We start from the raw sequence: 24,253 nt of genomic DNA on the forward strand, positions 1-24,253 counted from the left end.
CAGATGAATGTGATGTAGGTAGAGCCTGGACCACGTTTGAGAAACACCTCCTTAGGCCAACAGACTACCCCTCTGTCAGACTCCATAATGAAATTCGTATCTTCCGGTTCGATGAGATTCTATGTGCATGTATGCTCGTATGTGTTTAACAAGGGAAATTTTGTTGAAAAGAACCATTAAGCAAGACAGGGCTCTCTGTCTTTTCCCTTAATAAAATTGGTGGATGATGGTAATTTCTCAGTAGGCTTTCATGTTTTGATGAATCTCTTTATCTTAGAACAGTTTTCTATCTCTCCCTCCACCCATCCATTCATCCACTCATTCATGAAACATTTATTAAGCATCTACTCTGTCACAGGCACTCTGCTAGGTACTGGAAATACAAAGCCTTACCTGTCTCTAAGCCGCTCATGAGTAGCTGGAAGCAAACATGTGTTTTGTTCCACCTATAACAAATAGTTTATTTATTCATTCAACAGAGCTCCATCGAGCACCCAGTATTTGCCAGGGATTGTTCTAGGCACTGGGGCTATAGTAGCAAATGAAACAAATAGCTGTCCATTCGTGGAGCTTCAATTCTTGCATTAATTCTCTAGTGCTAGACAGTATGGCGAGAAACAAAGGACGGGAATTTTACCAACACCTGTGAGAGGCTGGTGGCCATTTATAAGCCTGGAGCATTGTCAGAATGACTCCCATCAGGCAACACCCACATCACTGTGCCGGTTCCCAGCAGTGCGCAAGACTAGGTTTTCATTGAATGCCCCCGATTCCCTGCCCATGGAGGCAGTCATTGTAAATCTATGAAGACGGATTAGCAAATCCCAGGATTGGGGGCGGAAAGGGCTCACCCATGAGCTGCGTGGCTCAAAATGGCAGTGTTTTGGAGTCCGTTCTGGCATAGCAGTTGGTTTGGGGAAAATATTTAAGAAAAGCACCAGACAGGTTGGGCGTACGGGGAAGACAGGACAGTGGAGCCATAACGTAAGGGGACTTTGGGCTTTTGTGTGACTCCTGAGCTGCTCGTAGCTCATCCCCGCAGTGGGTGCATTCCCGTTAGTGCACTCACGATGAATTTTGCACTTGGCGGCGCTCATGTCTCTGCAGTTACCACACAGACTCCTGAAGGTGGGAACTGTGATCACTTGGTCTTTCTATCCTTGATACCTCACAGAAGGCAATCCACACAATGTTTGTTGAATGAAAGAATGAATACGTGGGTTGAATAGCTCTTTGTTAAGTACTTACTGCATGCCAGGTGCTGTGTAAGATTCAGAGGGGACGGGAATGGTCAAGGCTCGTTCTTCCATTCAGGAGGGTTCCGTGCTGCCAAGCTGTGTGCTGAGACTTGTGGCAGAGGGTCATGGCAGCGGCTCCGTGACAGCCTATCTAGCGTGGTGGTTGAAGAGAATGGGACTGAGTAGTTCAGAGTGTGCGCTCTCGAGCCAGCCTGCCTCCAGTAGTTACTAGCTCTGCGCCCTGGGGCACGCGACCTATCTTGTCTGTGCCCCAGGCTCCTTGCAGAGGGGTCTGGTAGGATGAAACGTGTGAGTCCGTGCAGAGAGCTCGGAGCGGGGCCTGGAACAGAGCGAGCACTGTGTAATTCAGCGTGGTTCCTAAACAAAGGGTGGTTGGAGGCAGGGCTGCTGTAGATTGAACGTCAGTGTCCTCCCCAAGTTCATAGGGGGAAACCTGCCCCGCAGTGTGAGGGTTTGTAGAGGTGGGGCTTTGGGGAGGTGCTGAGGTCCTGAGAGTGGTGGCCTCATGAATGACAGTGGAGCCCTTATAAAAGAGACCCTGGACACATCCCACCTGTGCTGCTTCCTGGCTCTGTGACCCGAGGCAAGGACATCACCTCAGTTTCCACTGCTCCTTAAATGATGTTAATAATGTCACCTGACGTAGAGAGCAGCTGTGAGGGTTCAGGGAGAGCCTGTAGATCAAGCACTTAGCACAGCACCGAGACTCCTTGTCACCAAGCGTGTGTCGCTGGGGTGGAGGGGGTGAAGGGGAGGACAGAGAGCCACCTGCTTATGTGGAAGGCTCCTTTTAGGGCAAGCTCAAGGCTAAGGCCACGAGAGTCCCTTTGTCCTCATCAGCTGCTACACCTTCCATTCTGTGACAGCCAGGGGAGACAGAAGCGTCGAGACCTGTAAATCAGGGTGGCAGAACAGGCCCTAAATGAAGGCACTGTCATTAGGCTTAGGGTTTCTGAAACCAGGCCTGTGAGCTGGGCCGGGGTGGGGTGCTAAGCCCTGGGAGGATTTAGGTAGAGGCTTTCAGCTTTCCAGCTCTGAAGGGTGGGCTCCAGCTACACTCCTGGAATGAGGCAGAGCCCCCCAAGCACCGGTTACACATGAAATCTTCTTTAATAAATACCTATGCACCAGCTGACTCCAGAGCAATTACATCATTGTCTTGGGAAGTGCCACCCAAGTATTTTCTAAAAGATCCATAAATGATTGTAATGTGAAGCCAGGCATTGAGAGCTACGTGGGCAGAACCTTTGGGTGGAGCCAAGCTGTCCTATTTGATAGGAGAGGCAAAGTGTTGGTGTGGGCTGGACCCGAGAAAAGACCCACGGGGTCTCTCTTGAGACTGGGTCTCTTAAGTTCTTTGCAACTTAAACATGTCATTTTTGATTTGCAAATAATGCATCTCTGAATTTATTCAGCATAGTTGGAAAGGTGATTTACTCTGGGATAAATTTCTTTTATGTCAAATATTAGTAGCATGGTAATTTGTGAGATAATTCACTTCTATCAAAACCTACTTTCCAGGCAAGAGATAATACCTTTCTTAATATAGAAGTTTAAAAGAAATTAATAAAGGTTTACATGTTCTTGATTTATTAGTGCATAAGGCATTGAAATTATGAAACTCTGTCCTCTTAGGTGATCTATATTATAATAGATTCTGACAAAAATGCTTATCCATTCTTAGGAGTTTTTTTGCTTATTCTTTTCTTGTTTATTTTCCTGCTAAAACATTTAGCCTTATCATCAATCATAAAATAATCCACTTGTTCATTTATTCAACAAATGTTTACTATTAAAGTTTTTGTTGGTTGATTGGTTTGTGTGTAGTATACTTAGCATGGGTGTAGAATTTTGCTGGCCTTTTAAGAAAGCACATCCTTCTTTTGTTCCTTTGGGATATGCTTCCTGGAGGGGTCTGAAATAAGTTTGGAGAAATTATATCCAATTCTTCCTTAGTAATCCTTTAAGTATCTTCTGCTATGCATTTCAGAATGGTGCCACAGATACGTAATTTGCAATGGGAAAAAATGAACTTGAATTGTATAAGAACCTAGTGGTTATGTTTTTGAAATATGTTCATGCCGATGCCAGTGGTCAGGGGGGAGTTACCCTCCCTGATTTATTCCAGACTTGGACCAGAATTTGCGATTCCTGGTTTCTTTTCATCCACTTCTGCTAATAGTTTCAGTAAGTAATTTTCTGATGTGGAAACAATAGGTCATCAATCATCAAACAATAGACAGTTGGGAGGTAGATACACTTACATGGTTGCAGTCTTCACCCTACTTCACCCCGTTTTGCACTTGAACCTGCTCAGCACTCTTCTCTTTCATTTCCCATTATATACAGATGCTTTCCACTGAGGGGTTGGGAGTTGTACCAGAACTGCTTCTGTTAAGTATGCAAGGGTGCACAAGTACACACACGTAGACGTGCACACACACACATACACTTTCTTTTCTCTCTTCCGGGAACCTGTATGTGCCCTTAACTGCTCACTTGGCTTATCAGCCCAGTTCTGTGTTGTTGAAATTTAATGATGTTGAGCATCATTAAGGGATCATGGAAGCTGGTCAGAGGACATGGAGAGATGAGCAAACAGACCAGCAGCTAAGGATGTCAGTCAGTGGGTGTTTTGATCTGTTTTTTTTTAAGGTAGCCATGGAAGGGAAGAGAGAGCTTTTTTCTTTTTTCTTTCTTTTTTTTTTTTTTTGCTTGTAGAGAAGATGAACCAAAAAGTGTATTATATATTCATCTTAAAGGTCACATGTATAAGTAGAAAGAGTTCTTGAGAACATTATCATATTATTACAAGATAATCTCCTATACATACTGTGTATGTTGGCACTCTGAAAGCAGAATGATATTTTTGTCTGGGCTCTTCAGTCTTGATAGAAAAAAAACCCAGGAACTTAGATGTATTTTCTTCAAGGCAAGGTCTGTGAAAATCCTTTTATGGAGCTTATGTGCCAAAGCATGCTGTGTAAAGTCAGCCGGAGGTCATTACCGTTTTTATTAGGTGATTATATTATAAATATGAATTGGGCCTCAATCATAAGCAGATCCTTTATGTGTGTTTCTGAACATTCTGTCTCCAAAGTGCTAAATTCCAAATCGGAATATTGATTGTCTGATGCCTGAGTTATAGCCTTCCTCAAATCTTGAATTAGGCCTCAGGGTCCATGTGTCTTTCTGGAGATAAGTTCTTCTTGTAAGTGGGAGATGTGAGGTCTTAAACAGTGGGCCCCACAAGGTGGAAAACCAAAGGAACACTCAAGTACCATTCTCCCCCAGGTGAATCAGGAGGTATTAAACACACCATTTTATGGCATATATAAAGAAATTGTCATAATTTGTAAGTGTCCCTGAATTTCCTCTCGGGTAAAGCAAACAATGTATTCCTGCAAATGTTTATTATTTTCATGCAAATCCAACTGAATAGTTTTTCTTCCATTCTTTAGATTTTTTTTTTTTTAACTTAACCACAGGCTTCCAAATTTTCTAATTCTATAAATATCCCTGATTTTTAAAGTGTAGCCATATTATTTTTAGAATGTTCAAACACACCTTAATCAGGATTTCTTGGTTTCAGTACCTTTGAGATTTTGTGCACTGCAGGATGGTTAGCGGCATCCCTGGCCTCTACCTGGTAGGTTCCAGGAGCATCTCTTCCCACCAGTTGTAGCAACTCCAAATGTCTTTAGATGTTGTCCCTTGGGGGGTAAAAGATCCCCTGATTGAGAATCACTTCCTTCAAATGTGTTCAATCAAGGTCCTTCAGCATTCTAAATACAAAATGAAGTGAATCTCTGAGTGTTTAAAACAAGAGGCAAAGACAAACCTCAGTGTGACAAATGCTTGTTCACATAATGACTTCCCCTCTAGGATGTCAGGGGAAGGCAGGGATGTTAGGTTTTTGCATCCCTGTAACCTGGGACTGCTAGCCAACTCAGGAGCCCCCAGTAAGTATTTGTTGGATGAATAAGAGAAACCAAATTACCTGTCATGAAATGTGTATTTAGCTTCTATAACTACATGCTTTTATGTATTTATGTATGTGTGTTCATAAGTATTATGTACATATTTATGTTTTTCCATAAAAATACTTACCTGAGAATCTTTGTTATAGTCTTTTCTACTTCAGCAACTGAACAATGGGCACATAGCAGATCTTTCAGTAGGTGGAGGTTGGATGGCTTCCTGGATGTAAAATGTATATCAAAATGATGAATTAACCAGACATCCATGGTCTTACGCCATCAGAGATGCATTTTTTGTGGTGATGACAGCAATCTGCTGTTGGATGTGGGATCCTCCACAGATGGGCACCCTGAGAGGCCTGCTTACGTTGCCTCCTTTGAAGTTCACATTTGATACATGGGGGCGTCCAGGTCTAAGGAGGCGTGTTGGGTCTTTTTGAATCCACACTGGCAAGAGGGAGAATGATCTGGTTCAGTGGGGGATGAATGATCTACTTTAGATATCCCCGGTCATCACCGTTGTATGTGTAGTCACTTCTTGTCCCCAGAGCTCGCCTGGCCGCCCTGCCAGGGCTATGACCAGTCTTGCTGTGATCGCTCTGTTCTCTAGGCTTGCCTTGAAAATCATAGAAAAAAGTCCAAGGATAGCAGCCCTTCCCAAGATTTATGCTGAAACAGCACAAAAGTTGAGTGTTCTTGGAAGGTATTCGAAGTCAGTTTTAAAAACTTTTTAGATTTAAATTCATTCTCTAGGCTTTGACCACCACAATAGTGTGAATTTTAAAAGGACTGTAAAGAACATTTACAAGGTACAGTGAATTTCTAGGTCAGGATTCAAAGCTCTCGGAGGAAAGTGGAATTAAAAGGCACTTCAGTTAAATTCACAAAGGATGGTGGAAATGACCTGGTTCAACCTTCTCGATTTACAGATGAGGAAACTGGAAATCATTGGAAGACTTGTCCAAGGTCAGAGGTTTTTTTGTTTGTTTGTCTTTTGAATCTCTCTCTCTCTCTCTCATTCATTCTCCACCCCCCAAATAAAATTAGACCCAGAGTTATATGCACAGATCGATGGTTTTCCTAGACCACCAAAACTTTGGACCTAGCTATGGTAACTTAAGAATAGTCAAGTACAACTAGTTTCCTTTACTTTATGAGTAAACAGAAATCCAGAGAAGGGTTATTGTGCTGTATAAGTTTTTTTTTTTTCCAAGCCAGTGTCCAGCAAATCTGCAGCTTGAATCCAGGTATCCTTTCTGTTCTGTTACCCTTTTCCTAAAGCATGCAGCTTTCTTGTGATTTGATTGTGTCCTCTCCTTGTGGTCATCGTTCCTCCATTCGTGAGCTAACATTTCCTGAGCACCGGCTGCATGCTTGGCGACAGGACATGATGTCTGCCCTCTGGAGCTCACATTTTGGGGAGGAAACAGAAACAAGGAGACAGTGTCTTCTGAGTGTAGCGTTGGGAGGTAAGAAGATGGTGCTTCAGGGCTGTGGGTGGGGGCTGGCTGTCTGTCAGTGAGGTGATGCTGGGGAACTTGATAGTCATTGGTCACTGCAGGTGCAATGTTGTTCATCACAAGGGCTGAGAGGAAATGCTGAGCCAGGGAGAACACCTGGAAAGAGGGATTAGCATCGTGCCCTGCAAGAACACAGGCCTTGATTCAAGACCCGGCTCTCTCAGCTGGATGGCCTTCATAGAAGGCTCAGAGGAGAGCCTTGATTTCACCCCAAGCCTGAACCCAGAGGCCAGGCTTGGCCGCCTCTGGGAGTGCAGGACTGTTCTGAGGATTCAGTGGGGTGAGAACAGTGATACAGGGAAGTGTACACTGTACAAATGGTGGTTCTATAAAGGAGTTTTCCTCCGTGTTCATGTTGCAGGTCCTCTCATGGGGACGTACGTGTGCATCACTCGTATCTCTTAATGCACTAATTTTCTATTGATGGTGGTTGGGTAAACTATCAAAAAGGAAAATGTTTATTAAGAATATTAGGTATGGGATGCCTGGGTGGCTCAGTCGGTTAAGCGTCTGCCTTCAGCTCAGGTCATGATCCCAGGGTCCTGGGATCGAGTCCCACATCGGGCTCCTTGCTCACTGGGGAGCCTGCTTCTCTCTCTCCCTGCCGCTCCCCCTGCTTGTGCTCTCTTTCTCTCTCTCTCTGACAAATAAATAAAATCTTTAAAAAAAAAAGACTTAAGCATTTGGGCATATAGAGGGAAAAAAAGTATTTTTCTGGCTTTTTCTTTCCTTTTTCTTAAATAATCCTTTGAATTTATTTCATCTCAATATTATGTGGGCACCAACTCCAGAGGAGGAGGGTTGGATCTCCTCCTTGTCCCTCCCTCATCCCATGCTTTGTTGGGTTTTTACCCTAACTGATGAAGCTCTGTCTCTGTGCCAGCCGTTGTGATAAATCCTCACAGCGATCCTAGCAGGGATGGGGAAAGTCAAGGCCTTGGAGAGATTGCCTGACATGCTACTAGCAAGGGGAGGAGGCAGGAGGCAACCCCAGGTCTGTGGAGCTCCAACAGCCAAGCTTTAACCATTAAGCAAGACTGCTTCAATTTGAGTTGATTCTTTTGAGCATTTTCTGGCACCACAATGGAGCAGAGGCAATATTTACTTTTCTAGAGTCCTAAGCAACATCCTTTCCCTTCCCACTCACCTCACCATCCCCCCCCCCGCCCCCGCCATTGGAACCTTTCTCTTGGTGTGTTTCCAATATAAACCTTTTGCTAGATCTATGAGAAGCAAAAGCACCTGTGGGGTAAGTTTGCCCATGTTCAGTAAGGCAGGCAAATGCATGGCATGATCCTTAGACTTGAACTTCCATGGTCTCTTTAGGTAGGTGCCTCTTGGGGCACATTTACTGTTTAACTGATGTGATTCTCGCTGCAGTCTGCTGAGGTGGATGTTACTGGCTTCATTGTCCAGAGGAGGAGATGGAAACATGCAAACACAAGACTGACTCGAGTCGTACAGTCTTTGGGTCACCAGCACCCAAGCCCAGCAGGTCTCTGGAAATATGTGTTGCTGGTGTCCCCTAGGGAGGAAGGCACCTAGCTCTGATTGGAAACTGTCTTTCAGACTCTAAGGCTCTTGCTTTTTTCCACAGTCCCACTTTGTGACCTTTATGTTGTCATTTTACCTTCCTGGGCTCCATTCTTCCCATCTCTTTCCCCCTTCCTTCTTCCCTGTTCAGAGTAACATGGGGATTAAGAACACAGACTCTGGAGCCAACAGCCTGGTCCCAGGTCTCTTGCTCCCCAGCTGTGTGGTGTTGGGCAGGTGCCATAATCATGCTCAGCTTCAGTTTCCTGTCTTGGAGGCAAAGATAATAACAATACCAACCTTTTGAGATTATTGTAAAGATTAAATGAGTCAATTTATGTAGGTATAATGCTTAGAGCAGTATCTGACTTATGATAAACCTTTTCTGTGTGTATTAACTACTATAATTATGAGCTATTATTATTTACTTCTCCAACATTTGGTAAGCCACTGCCATGTGCCACACTCTGTGCTAGATAATGGGGTGGATTCCTGGTGTCCCTTTGAGCTCTGACGCTCAGTGATGGATGTAAACAACCAAACCCTCCATCATTGGGGGAAGCACTGTATGGTTAGCTTCAGGGGACTTTCTGACTGTCTGCTTACAAATTGGTATGTGTGAAATGAAAAATGCATTTAGCTATTACTTTCTTTTACCCATCTTGTTCACGTAGGTGGATTGTATTTTACTACCTAATTAAGAGTAATGGAAAAAAATGGAAGGAAACACATTTGTAGCTTATGTGTGGGTTGAAATTTCTTGTGATGGGAAACAAACTCATAAACAGCAGAGACAATAGCACTACTTAAATGAGAAAATCTGTGGATATCAGGCAACGGAGTAATGCCATTTTGCTATTTGGGGCAGGGAGAAGGAAAGCTTGAACATATTTGCACATATTTGCACATAGCGTCCTTGGAGAAAATTGGTCTTGCAAAGAGCAGGACACATTTGGATATGAAAATTATATTCAGACCACTGTATTAGCATAGTCCTATCTTTCTGTACACCTTTTCACTACTGCACATATCAGAGATAAATTCCCCGACCTCACGCAAACCAGATCAAAAGGGGATAAACTGGAGAGGCTTAGTGTATTTCCTTTGGAGCTAGCATATCAATACCAGTTTCTCCTTGACTGCATTTTGTAGTATTTAGCCAGGCATGCTGGAAGGATCCTGAACTTCAGGGCCAGATTCTGGGCTCCTGCCCTTTTAGTTATAAATTCCTGGACAACCTGGTGAAAGTAATTGTACTTCCTTCCCCTGTGTACCCAAAGCCTGGTACAGCGGGAAGTGCGTGGACTTTGCAGTCAAAATCTCATCTGTGTGGCCCCTCCTTTCTACTCAACTGCTCAGAACCAGTTTCCTTGTCTGCAAAGCGAGGGCAGCGTGACCTGTGTTGTCAGGCTGTCCTGGGGTTAATAGTGTATCATGTATTTGGTGGGAATGCAGCACTCCCTTTTCATTACAATATTGGGGCCTTTTAAGACCTGTTTTTCTATTGTGATACATAGACTATGTTCAAAAAAGTTCATGACCCTTATGGGGACAATTAATGAATAATAATAAACATAAAATTAAAACCTAGGTATCTTCTCTTCAGGCCACAAAATAGAATGTCATGGGTCTCTGGAAGCTTCCTAAGGGCTCCTCCTTGACAGTATCCCCCTTCCCCCGTCCCCAGGTAACTACCAGCCTGAATTTCATGTTGATCATGTTCTGGATGCCTTTCATTTTACCTGCTTTTGAACTTTATATAAACAGAATCAGACTGAAGCGCCTGGGTGGCTCAGTCACTTAAGCATCTGCCTTCGGCTCAGGTCATGATCTCGGGGTCCTGGGATCGAGTTCTGCATCAGGCTCCCTGCTCAGCAAATAAATAAATAAAATCTTTAAAAAAATGGAATCAGATTGTACAATATTCTTGTGACTTTGGTGCTCATTATATTTTTAATTTTTTTTTTAAAGATTTTTTATTTATTTATTTGAGAGAGAGAATGAGATAGAGAGAGCATGAGAGGGGGGAGGGTCAGAGGGAGAAGCAGACTCCCCCCCGAGCAGGGAGCCCGATGCGGGACTCGATCCCAGGACTCCAGGATCATGACCCGAGCCGAAGGCAGTCGCCTAACCAACTGAGCCACCCAGGCGCCCTATATTTTTAATTTTTAAGATTGCTTGATATGGATGCACATACATAGTTAATTTTCACTGCTATGTAGTATTCTAAGAGGATCCTTTTATCTCCTCAAGTAATGGTAGGCATTTGGCTGGTTTCCACTTCTTTGCTCTTATGGAATAAGTTGCTATAAATATTCTTCTATCCCTTGATTCATAAGCTGAAAAGGTCTTTATAGACGATTTAGTCTGATACCTTGTTGCTGCCTAGTTGTTTGACATATAAAGCAGCCGAGGCCCGAGGGGGCCAGCGGATTCCCAAGGTTTCCCAGCTAGGAGATGGCAGCGTGGGGCCAGTAACCCTGGTCTCTTGTCCCAGTTTGGCTCATTGCTGTGACTAGACCACATGTCTGATGGTTTGCCTTTTTATTTTAAACAACTTCCCATGCTACTGATCGCTATAATTTTGGAGTTTTTATTTGGGCTGTCTCCTCACTGCTCTCCTAGAAATATACTCGGTATTTACTGTGGAGATGATTTTCTCCCCATCTCCAAAGCTGGGGCAGTGCTGGCTTCTCTCGGGCCCTGTCCCATTAATGCTGGCCCTGGGCACACCCCATGGCTATGGATCTGCCAAGAAGCTTCTCCTTCTTCACTAGTAGGAGCCTCTGAGACAGGTTTCAATCAGGAAAGGAATCAAAATAGATCCAAAAGGGCCGGGGGGAAAACTGCTGAGGAAAGAGGATCTGAATCCTTACGAGGCACTTTCTTAGGAAATGTCCTTTTACTATAAATAGGAATGGATATTCAATTTTAGGCCCCCTTAAAAAAAAAAAAAAAAACAACCTCTCAAGGACTGAAATTAGATTTGAGGCTGATGGGATGAATATAGGATGGGGTGATTCTGTGCTGTGCTAAGACACGTCTGAAAGTTTGGAGCAGCTGGTGTGATGGAACAGCTGAGCCACAAACAAATATCAGCTGATTTTAGCACTTCTTATTTCTAGATGCCCTGGTTTGTTCACTCTGGCGTTCGGCTCACTTGCAAGCTCTCTTCTTGAAGCCCCTCGGCATCTCCTCATACTCTGTCACCGACGAAGTTGTGCACCCTTGGGCAAGTTGTTACTCTTTCGGGCCCCAGTGTCCTGCCTCCTCACGTGGGGGCAGTAGCTCATACTGATGAAGAGCTTATAATGGGCCAGGCACTGTCCCTGGGTCATCTCATTTTGTTTCCACAACACCACCATGAGGGGACAACTATTATTACCCCCATTTTGTGAGGAAATTGCACGCAGAAATTTGAAGCACGGTTGGCCCACGGATCCCCATGAAATAGGAGATCTGGAAGCTTGTTCTGGGAGAGACCTGTTTGGGCCTCCCTCCTTCATCCTTTGATTCGGGAACTGTTGTATGTTACAGGCGTCCCCCTTTCTACACACCCCTTCGGCCACCAACCCCAGCGGCCAGCCCATCATCTGTCAGCTGTGGAACCACAGGGGACAATGTGGCCGGAATTCTGAATTCTTGGTAGGCATTTGTCTGAAGGGAGTGTTGAAGGATTTCCTCACTCTCAAAGGGGGGGTGTCACCTCCCAAAGTTTAAGAACCACTGACTTTGATCATAAAGTCGCTAGGACAACAAACAGATGCAACCAGCCCTTTGAAGACAAGGAAATAGATCCTATTTGCTTATGAATGGATGAGCTTTCAAAGGCTCATATTGATTGCTTTTTAATGATCTGGCCAAGTATTTTGAAGTTGTGAAATCGCACTGGAAATTCATTGTGAGCAATTTACCGAAGAAACAAAAAGTAGGAACCTATCTTGTGAGTTACACAGTACTCGGTCCAAATATTTCACCACTGTGTCTTTTCACTGAAAGGTTTCAAAGGAATTGAAAACAGCTTCCCTTATCCTTATTCAGAGATGGTGATAGACACTCTAACAGGAAAAGAGGAAGGAAAAAGAATTTGGTGTGTTGTAGTTGATGTCACTGAAAAGGTATAGGCATAACCCGCTCTTAGTAAATTGCAACAGGTGTTAGCTGTTGAATGTTCATAGGAATAAATGCTGACAGTGGTTTACATTTATTGGGCACATATGGCATCAGGCTCTCTTTTAGGGACTCCACACAGATTAATAACATGATGATCAGAACTGCTGTTTAAAGTAGATGCAGAGCTACTCTGTCCATTTTACAGATGCGAGAATAGAGGTACGAAGAGCATCAGGACTTGCCCGAGGGAAGTATGAGAGCCAGCCCAGAATATGTCCAGTTAATTCTGATGGGAGGTATCTAATATGGAGCAAATTAATGTATTCGTGCTCTGGCATGACCTTCATTATAATTGCTTAACTCTGAGACTGTTGCCTCTTTGTGCAAGGTCCAAGGTGAAGGAATCAGACATTGATTAACTGCCTAATACGGGACAAGTGTCTTTACATATGTTATTGGTTCTTCAATACTTATCCCATGCATGTATTTATCATGGCACGTTTCTGATTATTGTATCATTACCTGTGTGACTTCCTCTTAGCCTGTAAGTTGTTTATTCACCTATGTATTGGTGATCTTTTGCTGTAGTAACAAGCCACCCCCAAATTTCAGTAGTTACCCAAGCTGTCGACAGCTTTGCTCAGCTCTATTCCGGGAGTCTTTTTGTTTTAGGAACCCAGGCTCGGGGAGCAGCCTCAGCAGGGCCATGTGGTCCTCCCGGCAGAGGGATGAAATACAGTGTGGACTGAATGAATAAAATAAGTGCATTTTAAGTTTCTGCACATTACAGTGGCCAAAGCTAGTCACGTGGCCAAACCTGACAACGGGGAAGGGAATGTTCCTTGTCTCCCTTGAGGTGCTGGCTCCCTTGAGTCATAGTGCAAAGGGCATGAGTGAATACACATCTCACTGGGAGGGATGCAGAGAGTTGGGAACCATAGTACTGGGTACTACCATCCGAGTGTTCCTAGAATTCCACCTTCATTCGAAAGAAAACTGAAGCCTGGAGATGCTACGTACATACCGGATAACATGATGATGCGATTGCAACTCGTTTTTCTGATTCCACGTACATGCTCTTTCCCCACCTGGTTTCCAGCATCATCCCTTTCTGCTCTGAAACATATACTCTGTTCTTGGGACATACTGAGTTTTATGTAATTTGCTGGAGCAGTGTGTGCAGTCCCGTATCAGTGGCTGAGGACACGATGTTAACACATGCAGTTGCATTTTTCTCTTCCTGTGCTGGCAAGGGCTCATTTCTTTCCGAAAACTCAGGGTGTCTGAAAGCAGTGTTCCTACGGGGCTGCTTGGGGAGCTCTTGCTCACCATTCCGTCCTGCCCTCTGTCTCCACATAGTGCCTGTCCCTCAGCATTTTAGTTGTGTGGGGACTTTTCTCTTCTCCTGACAACACTGGGAGTTTCTGGAAGACAGAGGGAGAGCGGCTGCTTTTTACTGATGGGTCCCGATGGTGGGTACAGAGAAGGTGCTATTAATGTGCACTGAGGTAATGAATACGTGAAGTTTGCTTGCATAAGAATGGCACATGCCATTTGTAGGGACCGTGATCTTCCCTCTCTTGTCAAGTCAGGTGGGTTTAAATCATTGCAGAACAAAGGGCCTGGGAAATCAGTCCACTATCCTGACTTACATGTGTCCCATCTGCACATTGTTCTTTCTTTTAAAACTCAGCCATTTATCTACAGTGTGTTTCCAAAGTGATTTTTCTCCCTCCATTTTCGGGGATAAAATAGGCTCCAATTATTCTCTTTAATTAAGTGGTTTTATTTTATTAATTGTTTCTAACTTACAGAATTCCCTAGAGACCCTTTACATGTTTTCAGATGAAGCCGGGAAGAAAAGCGCATTAATTATACACACAAACTCCTTTTGGCGAATTAAGCATGATGCACAGTGAACATGAAATGACTCGCCCTCCTGAGCTATCAATCTTGTCATTAGTGATGGCTTGTATCAGTAGTATTGACATGGGCTTATCCAAATTGGATTCTGCAGAGTCATTTTAATTTTGCACAAATGTAAGAAGAGAGAGTAGTTTGACGTCCCATTTTTTTTTTAACCCTCTCTTTTGCTGAGTGCCTGGAGCTTTTCTGTTTGTAATACCGATTTAATATTTTATAGTGCTCTCGTGTTTGTAAAACACTAAATGTTACCTGAACAAGCCACAGGGCAATCCTGGGAGAGAGCTGAGTTTCACAGGAGAGGAAATAGAGCCTCTGCAGTTAAAGTTTATGCCTCAAATCAATACAGCCAGAAAGGGGCAGAGCCTTTCGAGTCCCTAGGATCTTTTTTAATATCTCCGAGCAGGGATATGGGTTGTGTTGTCCTGAAGCCCCTTTCCTGTCATTTTCTGTGGGTATCTATAAGGAAATTCAGATGTGTGTATGTTATATTGTCAATTCAATAAGCATTGTTTGGGCACCTGTTACGTTCTAAGATGTGCCAATGCAAAAATGCCACATTTTTAAAAAAGATTTTACCTATTTATTTGACAGAGAGAGACACAGCGAGAGGGAACACAAGCAGGGGGAGTGGGAGAGGGAGAAGCAGGCTTCCCGCAGAGCAGGGAGCCCGATGCGGGGCTCGATCCCAGGACCCTGGGATCATGACCTGAGCCGAAGGCAGACGCCTAATGACTGAGCCACCCAGGCGCCCCCAAAATACCACATTTTTTTATACACGTACCATGTGCCGGGTACTGTTCACTGAGGATTGACTCAGTTCATCTTCATAGTGACCCTGTGAGGTAGGGTCATTGTTGTTCCCAGAGCGTTGTTGAGGCACAGAGAGATTAAGTTGCTCTTTGAAGGTTATGCAGCTAGATGTGGCAGAGTTGGGGTTCAAACCTGGAAGTTGGGCACTGGATACCAGGCGCTTTGCTCTCCAGCTTACATCTTCCCCAGTCATGGTGTCCTTCTGTTAAGATGGGTATGGTCTCGGGGCGCCTGGGTGGCTCAGTTGTTAAGCGTCTGCCTTCGGCTCAGGTCATGATCCCAGGGTCCTGGGATAGAGCCCCGCATCGGGCTCCCTGCTCCGCGGGAAGCCTGCTTCTCCCTCTCCCACTCCCCCTGCTTGTGTTCCTGCTCTTGCTGTGTCTCTCTCTGTCAAATAAATAAAATCTTAAAAAAAAAAAAAAGATGGGTATGGTCTCTTGTGGCAGGCAGTCAGGATGTCAGAGCCATATCGTAAGGTGCTGTCATAGCTGCATGATGGTGTCGTGGAAGATGATCACCAGTCCCCCCAGGAGCCTCATGGGCCACTGCTGACCTTTGGTTCCAGAAACTACAGTGTTTGAAAAGCCCATTACATTCCCAAGACTTCTGTCTCTCTGAAAGGAGCTTCTTGTGCTGCATAGAATATTCTAGGGAAATTGCTCACCTTCTGACCTAAAGAGAACATCACTTGGGTTGATGGTCCAGATTTCTGATGACTCAGAAGCCATTCTTTAAGCCCCGAGTGTGCGCTGGGTGCTCACTAAGACCCGGTTCCTTGTTTAGGCATTTCACCCGCATTCTGCAGGGAACTGGGACTGGGAATGTTTAAGTGAAGTGTCCTCTTTGAAGGCAAAGTTTTTCCTCCAAATAAAATGTTGAGATGATTGAGTTTTACTGTCTTTCAAAAGACCATGTTGTTCAGCAGTATTCATGGGATGCCTACTACGTGTTAGTTAACAGTATTCTGGGTCCAAAGGACAGAGCTGTGGGTGAAACCAACCCCCTCATTCTCACAATGGAGCTTACATTTCTGTGGAGGCAGATAGACGATGAATAAAATTAAGTGAATCCAGCAGTAGATGGTGATGAAAGCAGTGCAGAGAAATAAAGTAGGAAGGGGGGCAACTGGGTGTGAGGTTGCAGTGTGAAACAGTGTGCTCGGACTGGGGCCTGCGTGTGTGTTTATGGAGGTTTAATTAAAAATCAAGTCACCACCTCCACTTCTGCTTAAGACCTATTATTTATCTTTGTTGCCTTCATAAAATTCTTAGGCACAAAACTTCTCATAACCAGGGCTTGTCTACCTCTCCAGACTCATTTCATACCCCTTCCCCAGAAATGATGCCTCAGTGTCACTGACCTGCCTACACTTCCTGGAAAACACCGCATCCCTCTGTCTTGGTGCCGTTGTGTGTGCTGTGCTTTCCGCTGGCCACACCTTGCCCCTTCACCCTAGGAAGCTTATAGGAGCTCCCTCGCCAATACGCCTCTGTATGTCACAGCACCATTATTTTATTTCACACTGTGTTGGGGTTGTCTATCTGGGGGTGTCCCTCTTCAGTAGACTGTGATATCTTCCATGAGGAAATGATTTTCCTTTGTCAGTGCTTAATCGACGTGGAAGGAAGGAAAGGACATAGATAAATAGGTAGGTAAGAGAGGAGGAGGAAAGACAGGAAGATAATCCAGAAGGCAGCTAAGAAAGGAGGGAGGAAGTTGTGAAGGGAGGAAGGGAGGGAGGAAGGAAAAAGGAGGAGGAGAAGGGGGTGGTGAGGGAAGGAAGAAATCAGAGTTCTTTGATCAGGCATGACAAGATCAGCATTGTGTGTGAGAGACATTCATCTGGCCATTGTGGGGAGAGAGTTGTTGAATCGCAGCCCTCATCCACACCCCCTTCAGCAGATCTTTTAAAGTTTTATTCTTTGGTAAGACCGAGTTTTCCATGGGCCCTAGGACTTAACTCTGCTAATAGAAGAAGAGAAGACAGGGCCGATGGAGGAGTATGCATCCACAAACTTCTCTCACACACACCACCCCCCCCGCCCCGCCCCAGACCATGATGAACCGTGGAGGTCTGATTGAGAATTCGAATCACAGCTTTGCTGTCCTTCAGACCCCAACCACAATGACAGTCGAGTTACTCCTTTTCATGCCTGCTGCCCCTCTCTAGTTATGGTAGCTCTTATCCATGAATCGGTCATTAGCAGACAAAGCATGATGGATTGGCTAGGGTTCCCTTCATCCTTAGAACCTGGGAAATGCTTCTTTTTTCAGACTCTCAGGGCCCATGTGGGACATCGTCATGAACGAAAGAAGAAAGTAATACAATATTGGATGTGCTTTTTGCTGCCACTATGTGGAAAGAGAATGATGCATTATGGGGAATGTAAGTATATGGCGTTCATCCCACCCCGAACCCCCAACCCAACAGCAGCTGATGCAGAAAATCATTGATCACAATCAATGTCCCAACTGAACCTGGCAGTTTCATTGAAGATGTCCTGCCCCTTTCAAAACCAGAGTAGTCAACAATTTCTAAAATTGAATCTCAAAAAGAAAAATCAACCCACATGAAGTCCTTGGATTTTTGAAATGATCTAAGATGCAAAGGGATTAGGATTGATTGATTTTTATCTTGGAAGTGGATTCACAGCAGTTCTCAAATCTGTGGTCTCCCTGGATATGAAGCTATGAATGTCAGCCAGATACTAGTTTATTTCATTTTTTAATTTGATTCTAGAGCCCTGAGACTGTATTTAATGTTTCAGTGAGCAAAACAGTTATGTTTGGCTCCAATGAAAGATTGATAGAAGCGATTTTCAGATGTGGAATCAAAACAGAGTGGGAAAAAAATGTCACGTTTAAATAAAATGCAGTACTTGGAGGCATCATGTGGTCTCATAATAAATGAACTTGTGGCACAAAGTTGACATATTTTGAAGGAGAATTTCTTTAAAAAATTTGAGGTGATTCATTTTTATGATTAACTGTGGTAAAAACAATTACTAGAGAATTTTTAAGTGAAAGGAAAAGAAGCTTTGAGGTGTTTATAGATAACATCCGATTGCCTTCATTTTTATACTTGGCCTCGTGCAAGCTCTGAAGTTGTATGTGTGTGAAGTTTGGCTGAAGGCCCTGGAGCTCTGGGGGTGCTCATTCATCGCTGCCTTCATCTGTTATTCATAGTTGGGAAGGGGGAGGAACAGGGTACTGGAGCAGCGATGGTGAGAAGTCCACCGGCTTCGGACTCCGACAGACCTGAGTGTGAATCGCTCTGTGTGACCTCAAGCAGGTCACCTAACCTCCTGGGGTTTCCCTTTCTGTTCCCTAAAATCAGGACAAACTGACATAGAAATGAATGCTGAGGGGCGCCTGGGTGGCTCAGTCGTTAAGCGTCTGCCTTCGGCTCAGGTCATGATCCCGGGGTCCTGGGATCAAGCCCCACATCGGGCTCTCTGCTCGGCTGGGAGCCTGCGTCTCCCTCTCCCTCTGCTCCTCCCACTGCTTGTGCTCTCTCTCTCCCAAATAAATAAATAAAATCTTTAAAGAAAAAAAAAAAAAAAAGAAATGAATGCTGAGCCACCAGCATAGAGCCTTGCCAGAGACTCAGCAATGGGTGAAAACAGCAATGGGAGGCATACAGTATATTCATTTTACCAACATTGATGGGTATTTACTCCATAGTCTATTTGAAGCTCTGTACTTGATGTTCTACAAAGACTAGTCACAAATCTCAAGGATCTTGTAATCCAGAGAGGAGATGCGTGGACTTAAGGGGATGGAAAACCAGGGGCAGAATAGGCGTGAACGGAGGGCATCTTCCCAACCAACCTTGTAATCTAGTAGAGTGCCTCGTTCATGGGAGCACTTAGAAGTACCTACTGAAGAAGTTGAGTGGAAAAGATAAGGGATGGGATGGAGGGTAAAAACAACAACAAAAACCCTGTGTGTGTCCATTCTTCCTGTGTAGGATTCTCCAGAGAGGCAGAACCAATAGGATGTGTGTATATATAGAAAGAGGTTTATTATAAGGAATTGGCTCATGTAATTATAGAGTCTAGCAAGTCCAAAATTTGCAGTGTTGGCCAGCATGCTGGAGATCCAGGAGAGCCAATGGTGCAGATGAAGTCTGAAGGCCATCTGCTGGAGAATCCTCTCTTGCTTGGAGAATCTGGTCTTTTTGCTCTAACTAGGCCTTCGACTGATTGGGTGAGGCCCACCCACATTATGGAGGACAATCTGCTTACGCAAAGTTCACCAATTTAAATGTTAATCTTATCCAAAAACACCCTCCAAGTTGACATGTAAAATTAACCATCACACCCTGGAAGTAATTAATTTTAAACTGCATCAAAAAGGCTTTAAGTTACTAGAATGTCTGAGTTTAAATCTTACTCCTTCAGCTCCTATTTGTGTTACCTTTGAGCAAATTGTTTAATTCTGTGCCTTGGTTTCTCTGCCTCTAAAATGGAGGTAATAATAGTGGCTTCTCCACAGAGTGGTTATGAAATTTAAGCAAAACAATGTAAGGCATTATTACAAGTGCTCCATAAACCAGTGCTGTGGTTACTGGTAGTATTAGAAATATTTAAGCATTTAAGTATAGGGTCACCCTAATCAAGCCTAAATTCTTCATATGGTTTAAAGACCTATTTTAGGCAGAAGTGTTTTTAGGTTAACATTAACACATTTTCGTGTTGCCATTTAAGTATTATTTGTCATCCATTGGGCTTAAGTCTTTCACGTACGTTTTCTGATTTAATCTTTATCAGAAGTAGGATATTAGGTATATTACTGTGCCTATTTCCAGATGACACGTGGAGGCTTAGAGGGGTTAAATGATTTACTCCAGGCCATACAGAGAGGGGCTGAATGGGTCTCCATCAGAACTCTCCTGGTCCATTTTCCACCTTACTGCGTCTGTGCTATTGGATGGGACAGAGCCAACCAGGTCAAGGGTTGCTTCCTCCTTGCATTTGGAAATCCGATCATTTTGGGGAGTTCAAATTTGATAGTCTCCGTTTCATACAAAGGGATTGCAGGTATTCACATTCTATGCGTAATTTTGATTTTTTCTGTACTTTGCTTCATTTCCTTTTTGACTATAGCGAGGCCCCCTTGGAAAATGACAGGTGCAAAACATGCCGCATCTTACATGCTTGGTAGCCGAGTTGTTACTACTGAGTAGGGAGGAATGACAAATAAACACGTGTGGGTTTTTATATAAGCTCAGTGTCAGCAGACTGGGCTCTTTGCAGCTGAATGGCCCCATGAAAGTCAATGATGGCCTTGGCTGAGTTCTGCTTGTTTTTACTCACACCAGGGGTCTAGTAAAACTCAAGTAGGTCCCTGCTCTGGGAAAATCCCATAAAAAGATGTGTGTGTGTGTGTGTGTGTGTGTGTAATGTTTGTGCACACGTGCATATGCATGACCCTTTAGCCTGTTTTCTGCCTACATCTGTGGCTAACATGTTATCTTTATCCCTAGTATCACTTTATAGAATTGCTATATAGGATTCCTGGCAATTCCTTAATGGGCTGTGGTCTTTTATACATCTGGGCTTCTGAGTTCTTCCTGTCTTGAATGTTCAACTCTCTCCTTTATCTGCCTGGCGAACTCCTACTTATGCTTCAAAACCTGATTTAGGTCTTCGCCCTGTGAAGGATACCGTGCCTTTCCTCTGTATCCCCAAATGAATTCCTTCCTCCTTGCAGCTCCCCTTGGACTTGTTAATACCTCTGACAGCTGTCCTGACGATGCTGCAGTATGATTCTTTCTGATTGTGGAGCCAGTACAATATAGTGGTTAAATAAAAGTCTTTGGAGTCTGGAAAATCTAAGTTTGGGTCTCAGATCTGCTATTTACTCATTCTTGAAACTTGAACAAGTGACACATCTTTCTGAAGTTTTGTCATTTGTAGACTGTAGATCATGGTGCATCTCTTTAGAATGTTAAAGAGGTAACCGTGAAGCAGCTAGCAGAGTACCTGGCCCTTGGTGGGCATGCAGGAAGTGGGGTGCTGGTTTTCCTCTCTCTGTATTCTGTTTCTTCTGCTTCATTCCAGCCCTTTGAGGTCAGGGGCCTTGTCCTATGTATTTCTGTATCTCTGGCTCCTGGCACAGTGTGCTTGGTAGATCTCTAGTAAATGCTAAGTGAGCTGCATCCATGGAATCATTTTACAAACCCACAGGCTGTGGTTTGCAAAGTTTACCGGAATCGTCCACTTAAGGGACTTTGATTTTATGTTAATGTTTGTGCATGTGGCTGCAGCAGCTCTTTGTCTTTGGAGGCACCCGATGCCAGATGTTTTGACTTTGTGTGGAGTCACCTGGAATTTGGGATTTACTTTTCTTTCGTTCCCAAGGTCATTGTCCCTTTTTAGTGCCAATCAGAGGTATAGGCGTGCCTTTGATTGGCTCAGCCAGGCAGGAACTTAGAGTTGCCGCCTCTCTCCCTGAGAAACATCTTACAAAGGTGATCTGAGTACAGAGAAAAGTTCTTCCCTTCAAGTCTCAGGGCCACGTGGGAGGTGCGTTGTGCTTTTCCTGTGCATGTTTCACTAATCATTTAACACAGTCAAAAACAAGCATTAGCACGTGGTTGGTTATTACACAGCTTTGAACCTATAGGGGACATCACCTCTCTCAGTGGGTGATGGCAAGCGAGAAAGTAGTTCAATGTGCTGAAATCAAACAGATCTGTGTTTGGATCCTGGCTGTGCCCCTTGGAAGCTGGTGGCACCTAAGGCCAGTCCTAAGGCTCTCTGTGCCTCGGTGTCCTCGTTAAAATAAAAAGAACAAGGGTAAAAATAGTGTCTGTCTCCTGAGTATGATGGTTAAACGACTCGATAGATTAGCTTATCACAAAGCTCAGTGCATGGTAAGTTCTCAATACAGGAGAGCCGATCGGGACAGCGATTCAGGATGATGTGCCAGGCTGGGCTAAGAGAAAGAGAACGGGGCTCTTGGCAATGTGGCCGTTTCAGGAACTAGGTCCATTTATAAATATTTGGGCCAATTGCAATGGCCTACTGTTGTAGAGGCGAAGGATTCTAGGCCTGTCATTTCTTGTCCATGAATAGCTGTGTCTGTCTCAGGATAGCTACATAATGGTGAGATTCCGCAGACATGATTGTTAAGGAAAAGAAGCTTCAGTCAGTATTTTAGCCATAAAAATGTCTTTGTGGTGACCCTCGCGCAAAGTACAGAGGCATGTAATTCATTTTATGTTCATACCTTTATTTTTGCTCCCCCTTAGGAGGGAAAATCCTCCCCATCCTGTGCAAGTTGCTGATTCGGAGCTCCCGCACAGACGCTGAAGTGTAATGCATGTTGCCATTTTCCTGGAAGGGGCCTAAGTGGTACGACTATATGTTAATCATCAGTCCTGAAAGGTGTCATTTAGCAGCAGGGGAAATATGTTACTCTGTGCATTAATGGAAAAGAGATTATTTTCAAACATTTCAAAACCCTGAGGACCCTCTTCAAGGAACTTCCTTTTTTTTTTTTTTTTTTTCCTCTTACCCATTTAGAGCAAAGGTATGGCCGCTTTCCATGATTTAGAAATAGGGCTGTAAGTCCAGCAGAAGAAGCTGAATGTCAGAAAATTAAAGGCAGAATGTGTGACGTTCAGTCCGCGTGGGTCCTGCTGTAGCCTGGGCCACAAAACCCTGACATACATACGTGAGACAAAAAATGTTTCACCTAAAATGTGGTGATTTTACAAAAAGACAAGGTCAGAGAGAGATCACTACTGATGCCTGATGGTTTGGGATGGAAGGTGTCTCAGAGCATGAAAGAGAGGTGAAAACAAAGACAAATGGAACAAAAACAGGTGGTTTCCCATGAACGTCACAGATGAAGGTCACAGATGAAGAAGGCTTGAAGAGTGCAGGGTCTTTTGAATGGTGGGGAGGGTCAGGCTCGCTTGCCCAGAACTTGAGGGGCTGAAGGTTTTCTGTTCCCAGCGGGGGAAGAAAATGGGTCTGAGTTTTATGTCAGCTCTCATGGCCTTTCTTATGGACAGCTGGACTGACCTCTGCCTCTGGGGGCAGGGGGACACTATCGTTGAAGAACGAAGGGGCTAGGCTAGGGATGGCAGATCTGGCTGCTTCTCTGGAGAACTTTGGAATGTTACTGGAGAGAGAGGAGAACCCCAAACCACGGGTAACTAAAAGAGGCCTTTCCAGAGGGAAAAGGTCAAGTGACGTGGTTCAGGCTTTGCATCATTGCTTTGAGTCAGGCAGGAAGGCGGGAATTGGCTGCAAATCAGATTTGAGAAGTTGCTGTGGAGAAGGCACACTTGGATAGGGGGAGAAAGGCATTCGAGTTGGTTTTCATTCCTGGCTCTAGCAGGGGGAGTGACGTGGGGAAAGGTATGTCACCGCCCTGTGCCTCAGCTGCTTCACCTGTACAATGGGGAGAGAAAACCCAGGTCCCCTGTACTTAAGAGCTTACGTGAGGCGGTAACTATAGGACATGCACTCCTGGGCTCGACACATAAATGTGAGTTCCTGCTTCACAGCTACCCTTCAGTTATTTTACACCCATTATTTTTCTCGGAAGCCATAGAACAGGGGTCGCCTCCTACGTGTAGAGTCTCCGTCAGTCTTCAAACCTGGATCCAACTGGCCTCCGTCTTCAGCTGTCCCTCTGTCTCCTCTGTAGCTATTTTAGCCCTGGGACAGGTTGGTGGACTTCTTAATTTATTGGTGGTCTGTTTCCTACAGCAGACAGTGAGCTCCTTGGGTGTGGGGGGCAGGGAAATGTCTGTACCCGTCTCTCAGCGACTCGCCGGCACAGGGGCAACGCTCCATAAATGTGGAACAGGTCTTATTGTCTCCTTTAGGCTCTTGTTGAGATGTCACTTGAGGTGAATTTATATTCCTGTGCTCCCCCTGAATGCCCTTGATCGCTACAGGTAATGGGATCAAAGGTCCAGAGGCTCCATCCAGGAGGGAATCTGGGAAGTTTTCAAGTTTTGTTCATTTCCTTGAGGTTACAATGGAAACAAACAAGTTTTACTACCATACCTGAGGAGCGATGGAGCCCGGAAGCCCATCCACAGGCAGCAGTGTGGGAACCACCTTGTTGTACCCCACGTCCCTTACTT

At 44.5% G+C, this 24,253-nt stretch overlaps 1 protein-coding gene across 12 annotated transcripts in view; it reads left to right on the forward strand.

Annotated features, from left to right (window-relative positions):
* Nucleotides 1-24,253, forward strand: part of DAB1 (DAB adaptor protein 1) — a 1,119,086-nt gene that overhangs the window by 771,850 nt on the left and 322,983 nt on the right. Inside the window, exon 2 of one of the 12 annotated variants that reach the window (XM_032428022.1) lies at nucleotides 17,416-17,527. The exons of the other annotated variants lie outside the window; for them this stretch is intronic. The gene's annotated coding sequence lies outside the window, so the exon portion shown is untranslated. The remainder of the gene's footprint in view (nucleotides 1-17,415; nucleotides 17,528-24,253) is intronic. 12 annotated transcript variants of the gene reach the window in all.

The sequence above is a fragment of the Phoca vitulina genome, unplaced genomic scaffold, assembly GCF_004348235.1.
Source record: "Phoca vitulina isolate PV1807 unplaced genomic scaffold, GSC_HSeal_1.0 scaffold2, whole genome shotgun sequence".
Lineage (NCBI taxonomy): Eukaryota > Metazoa > Chordata > Mammalia > Carnivora > Phocidae > Phoca > Phoca vitulina.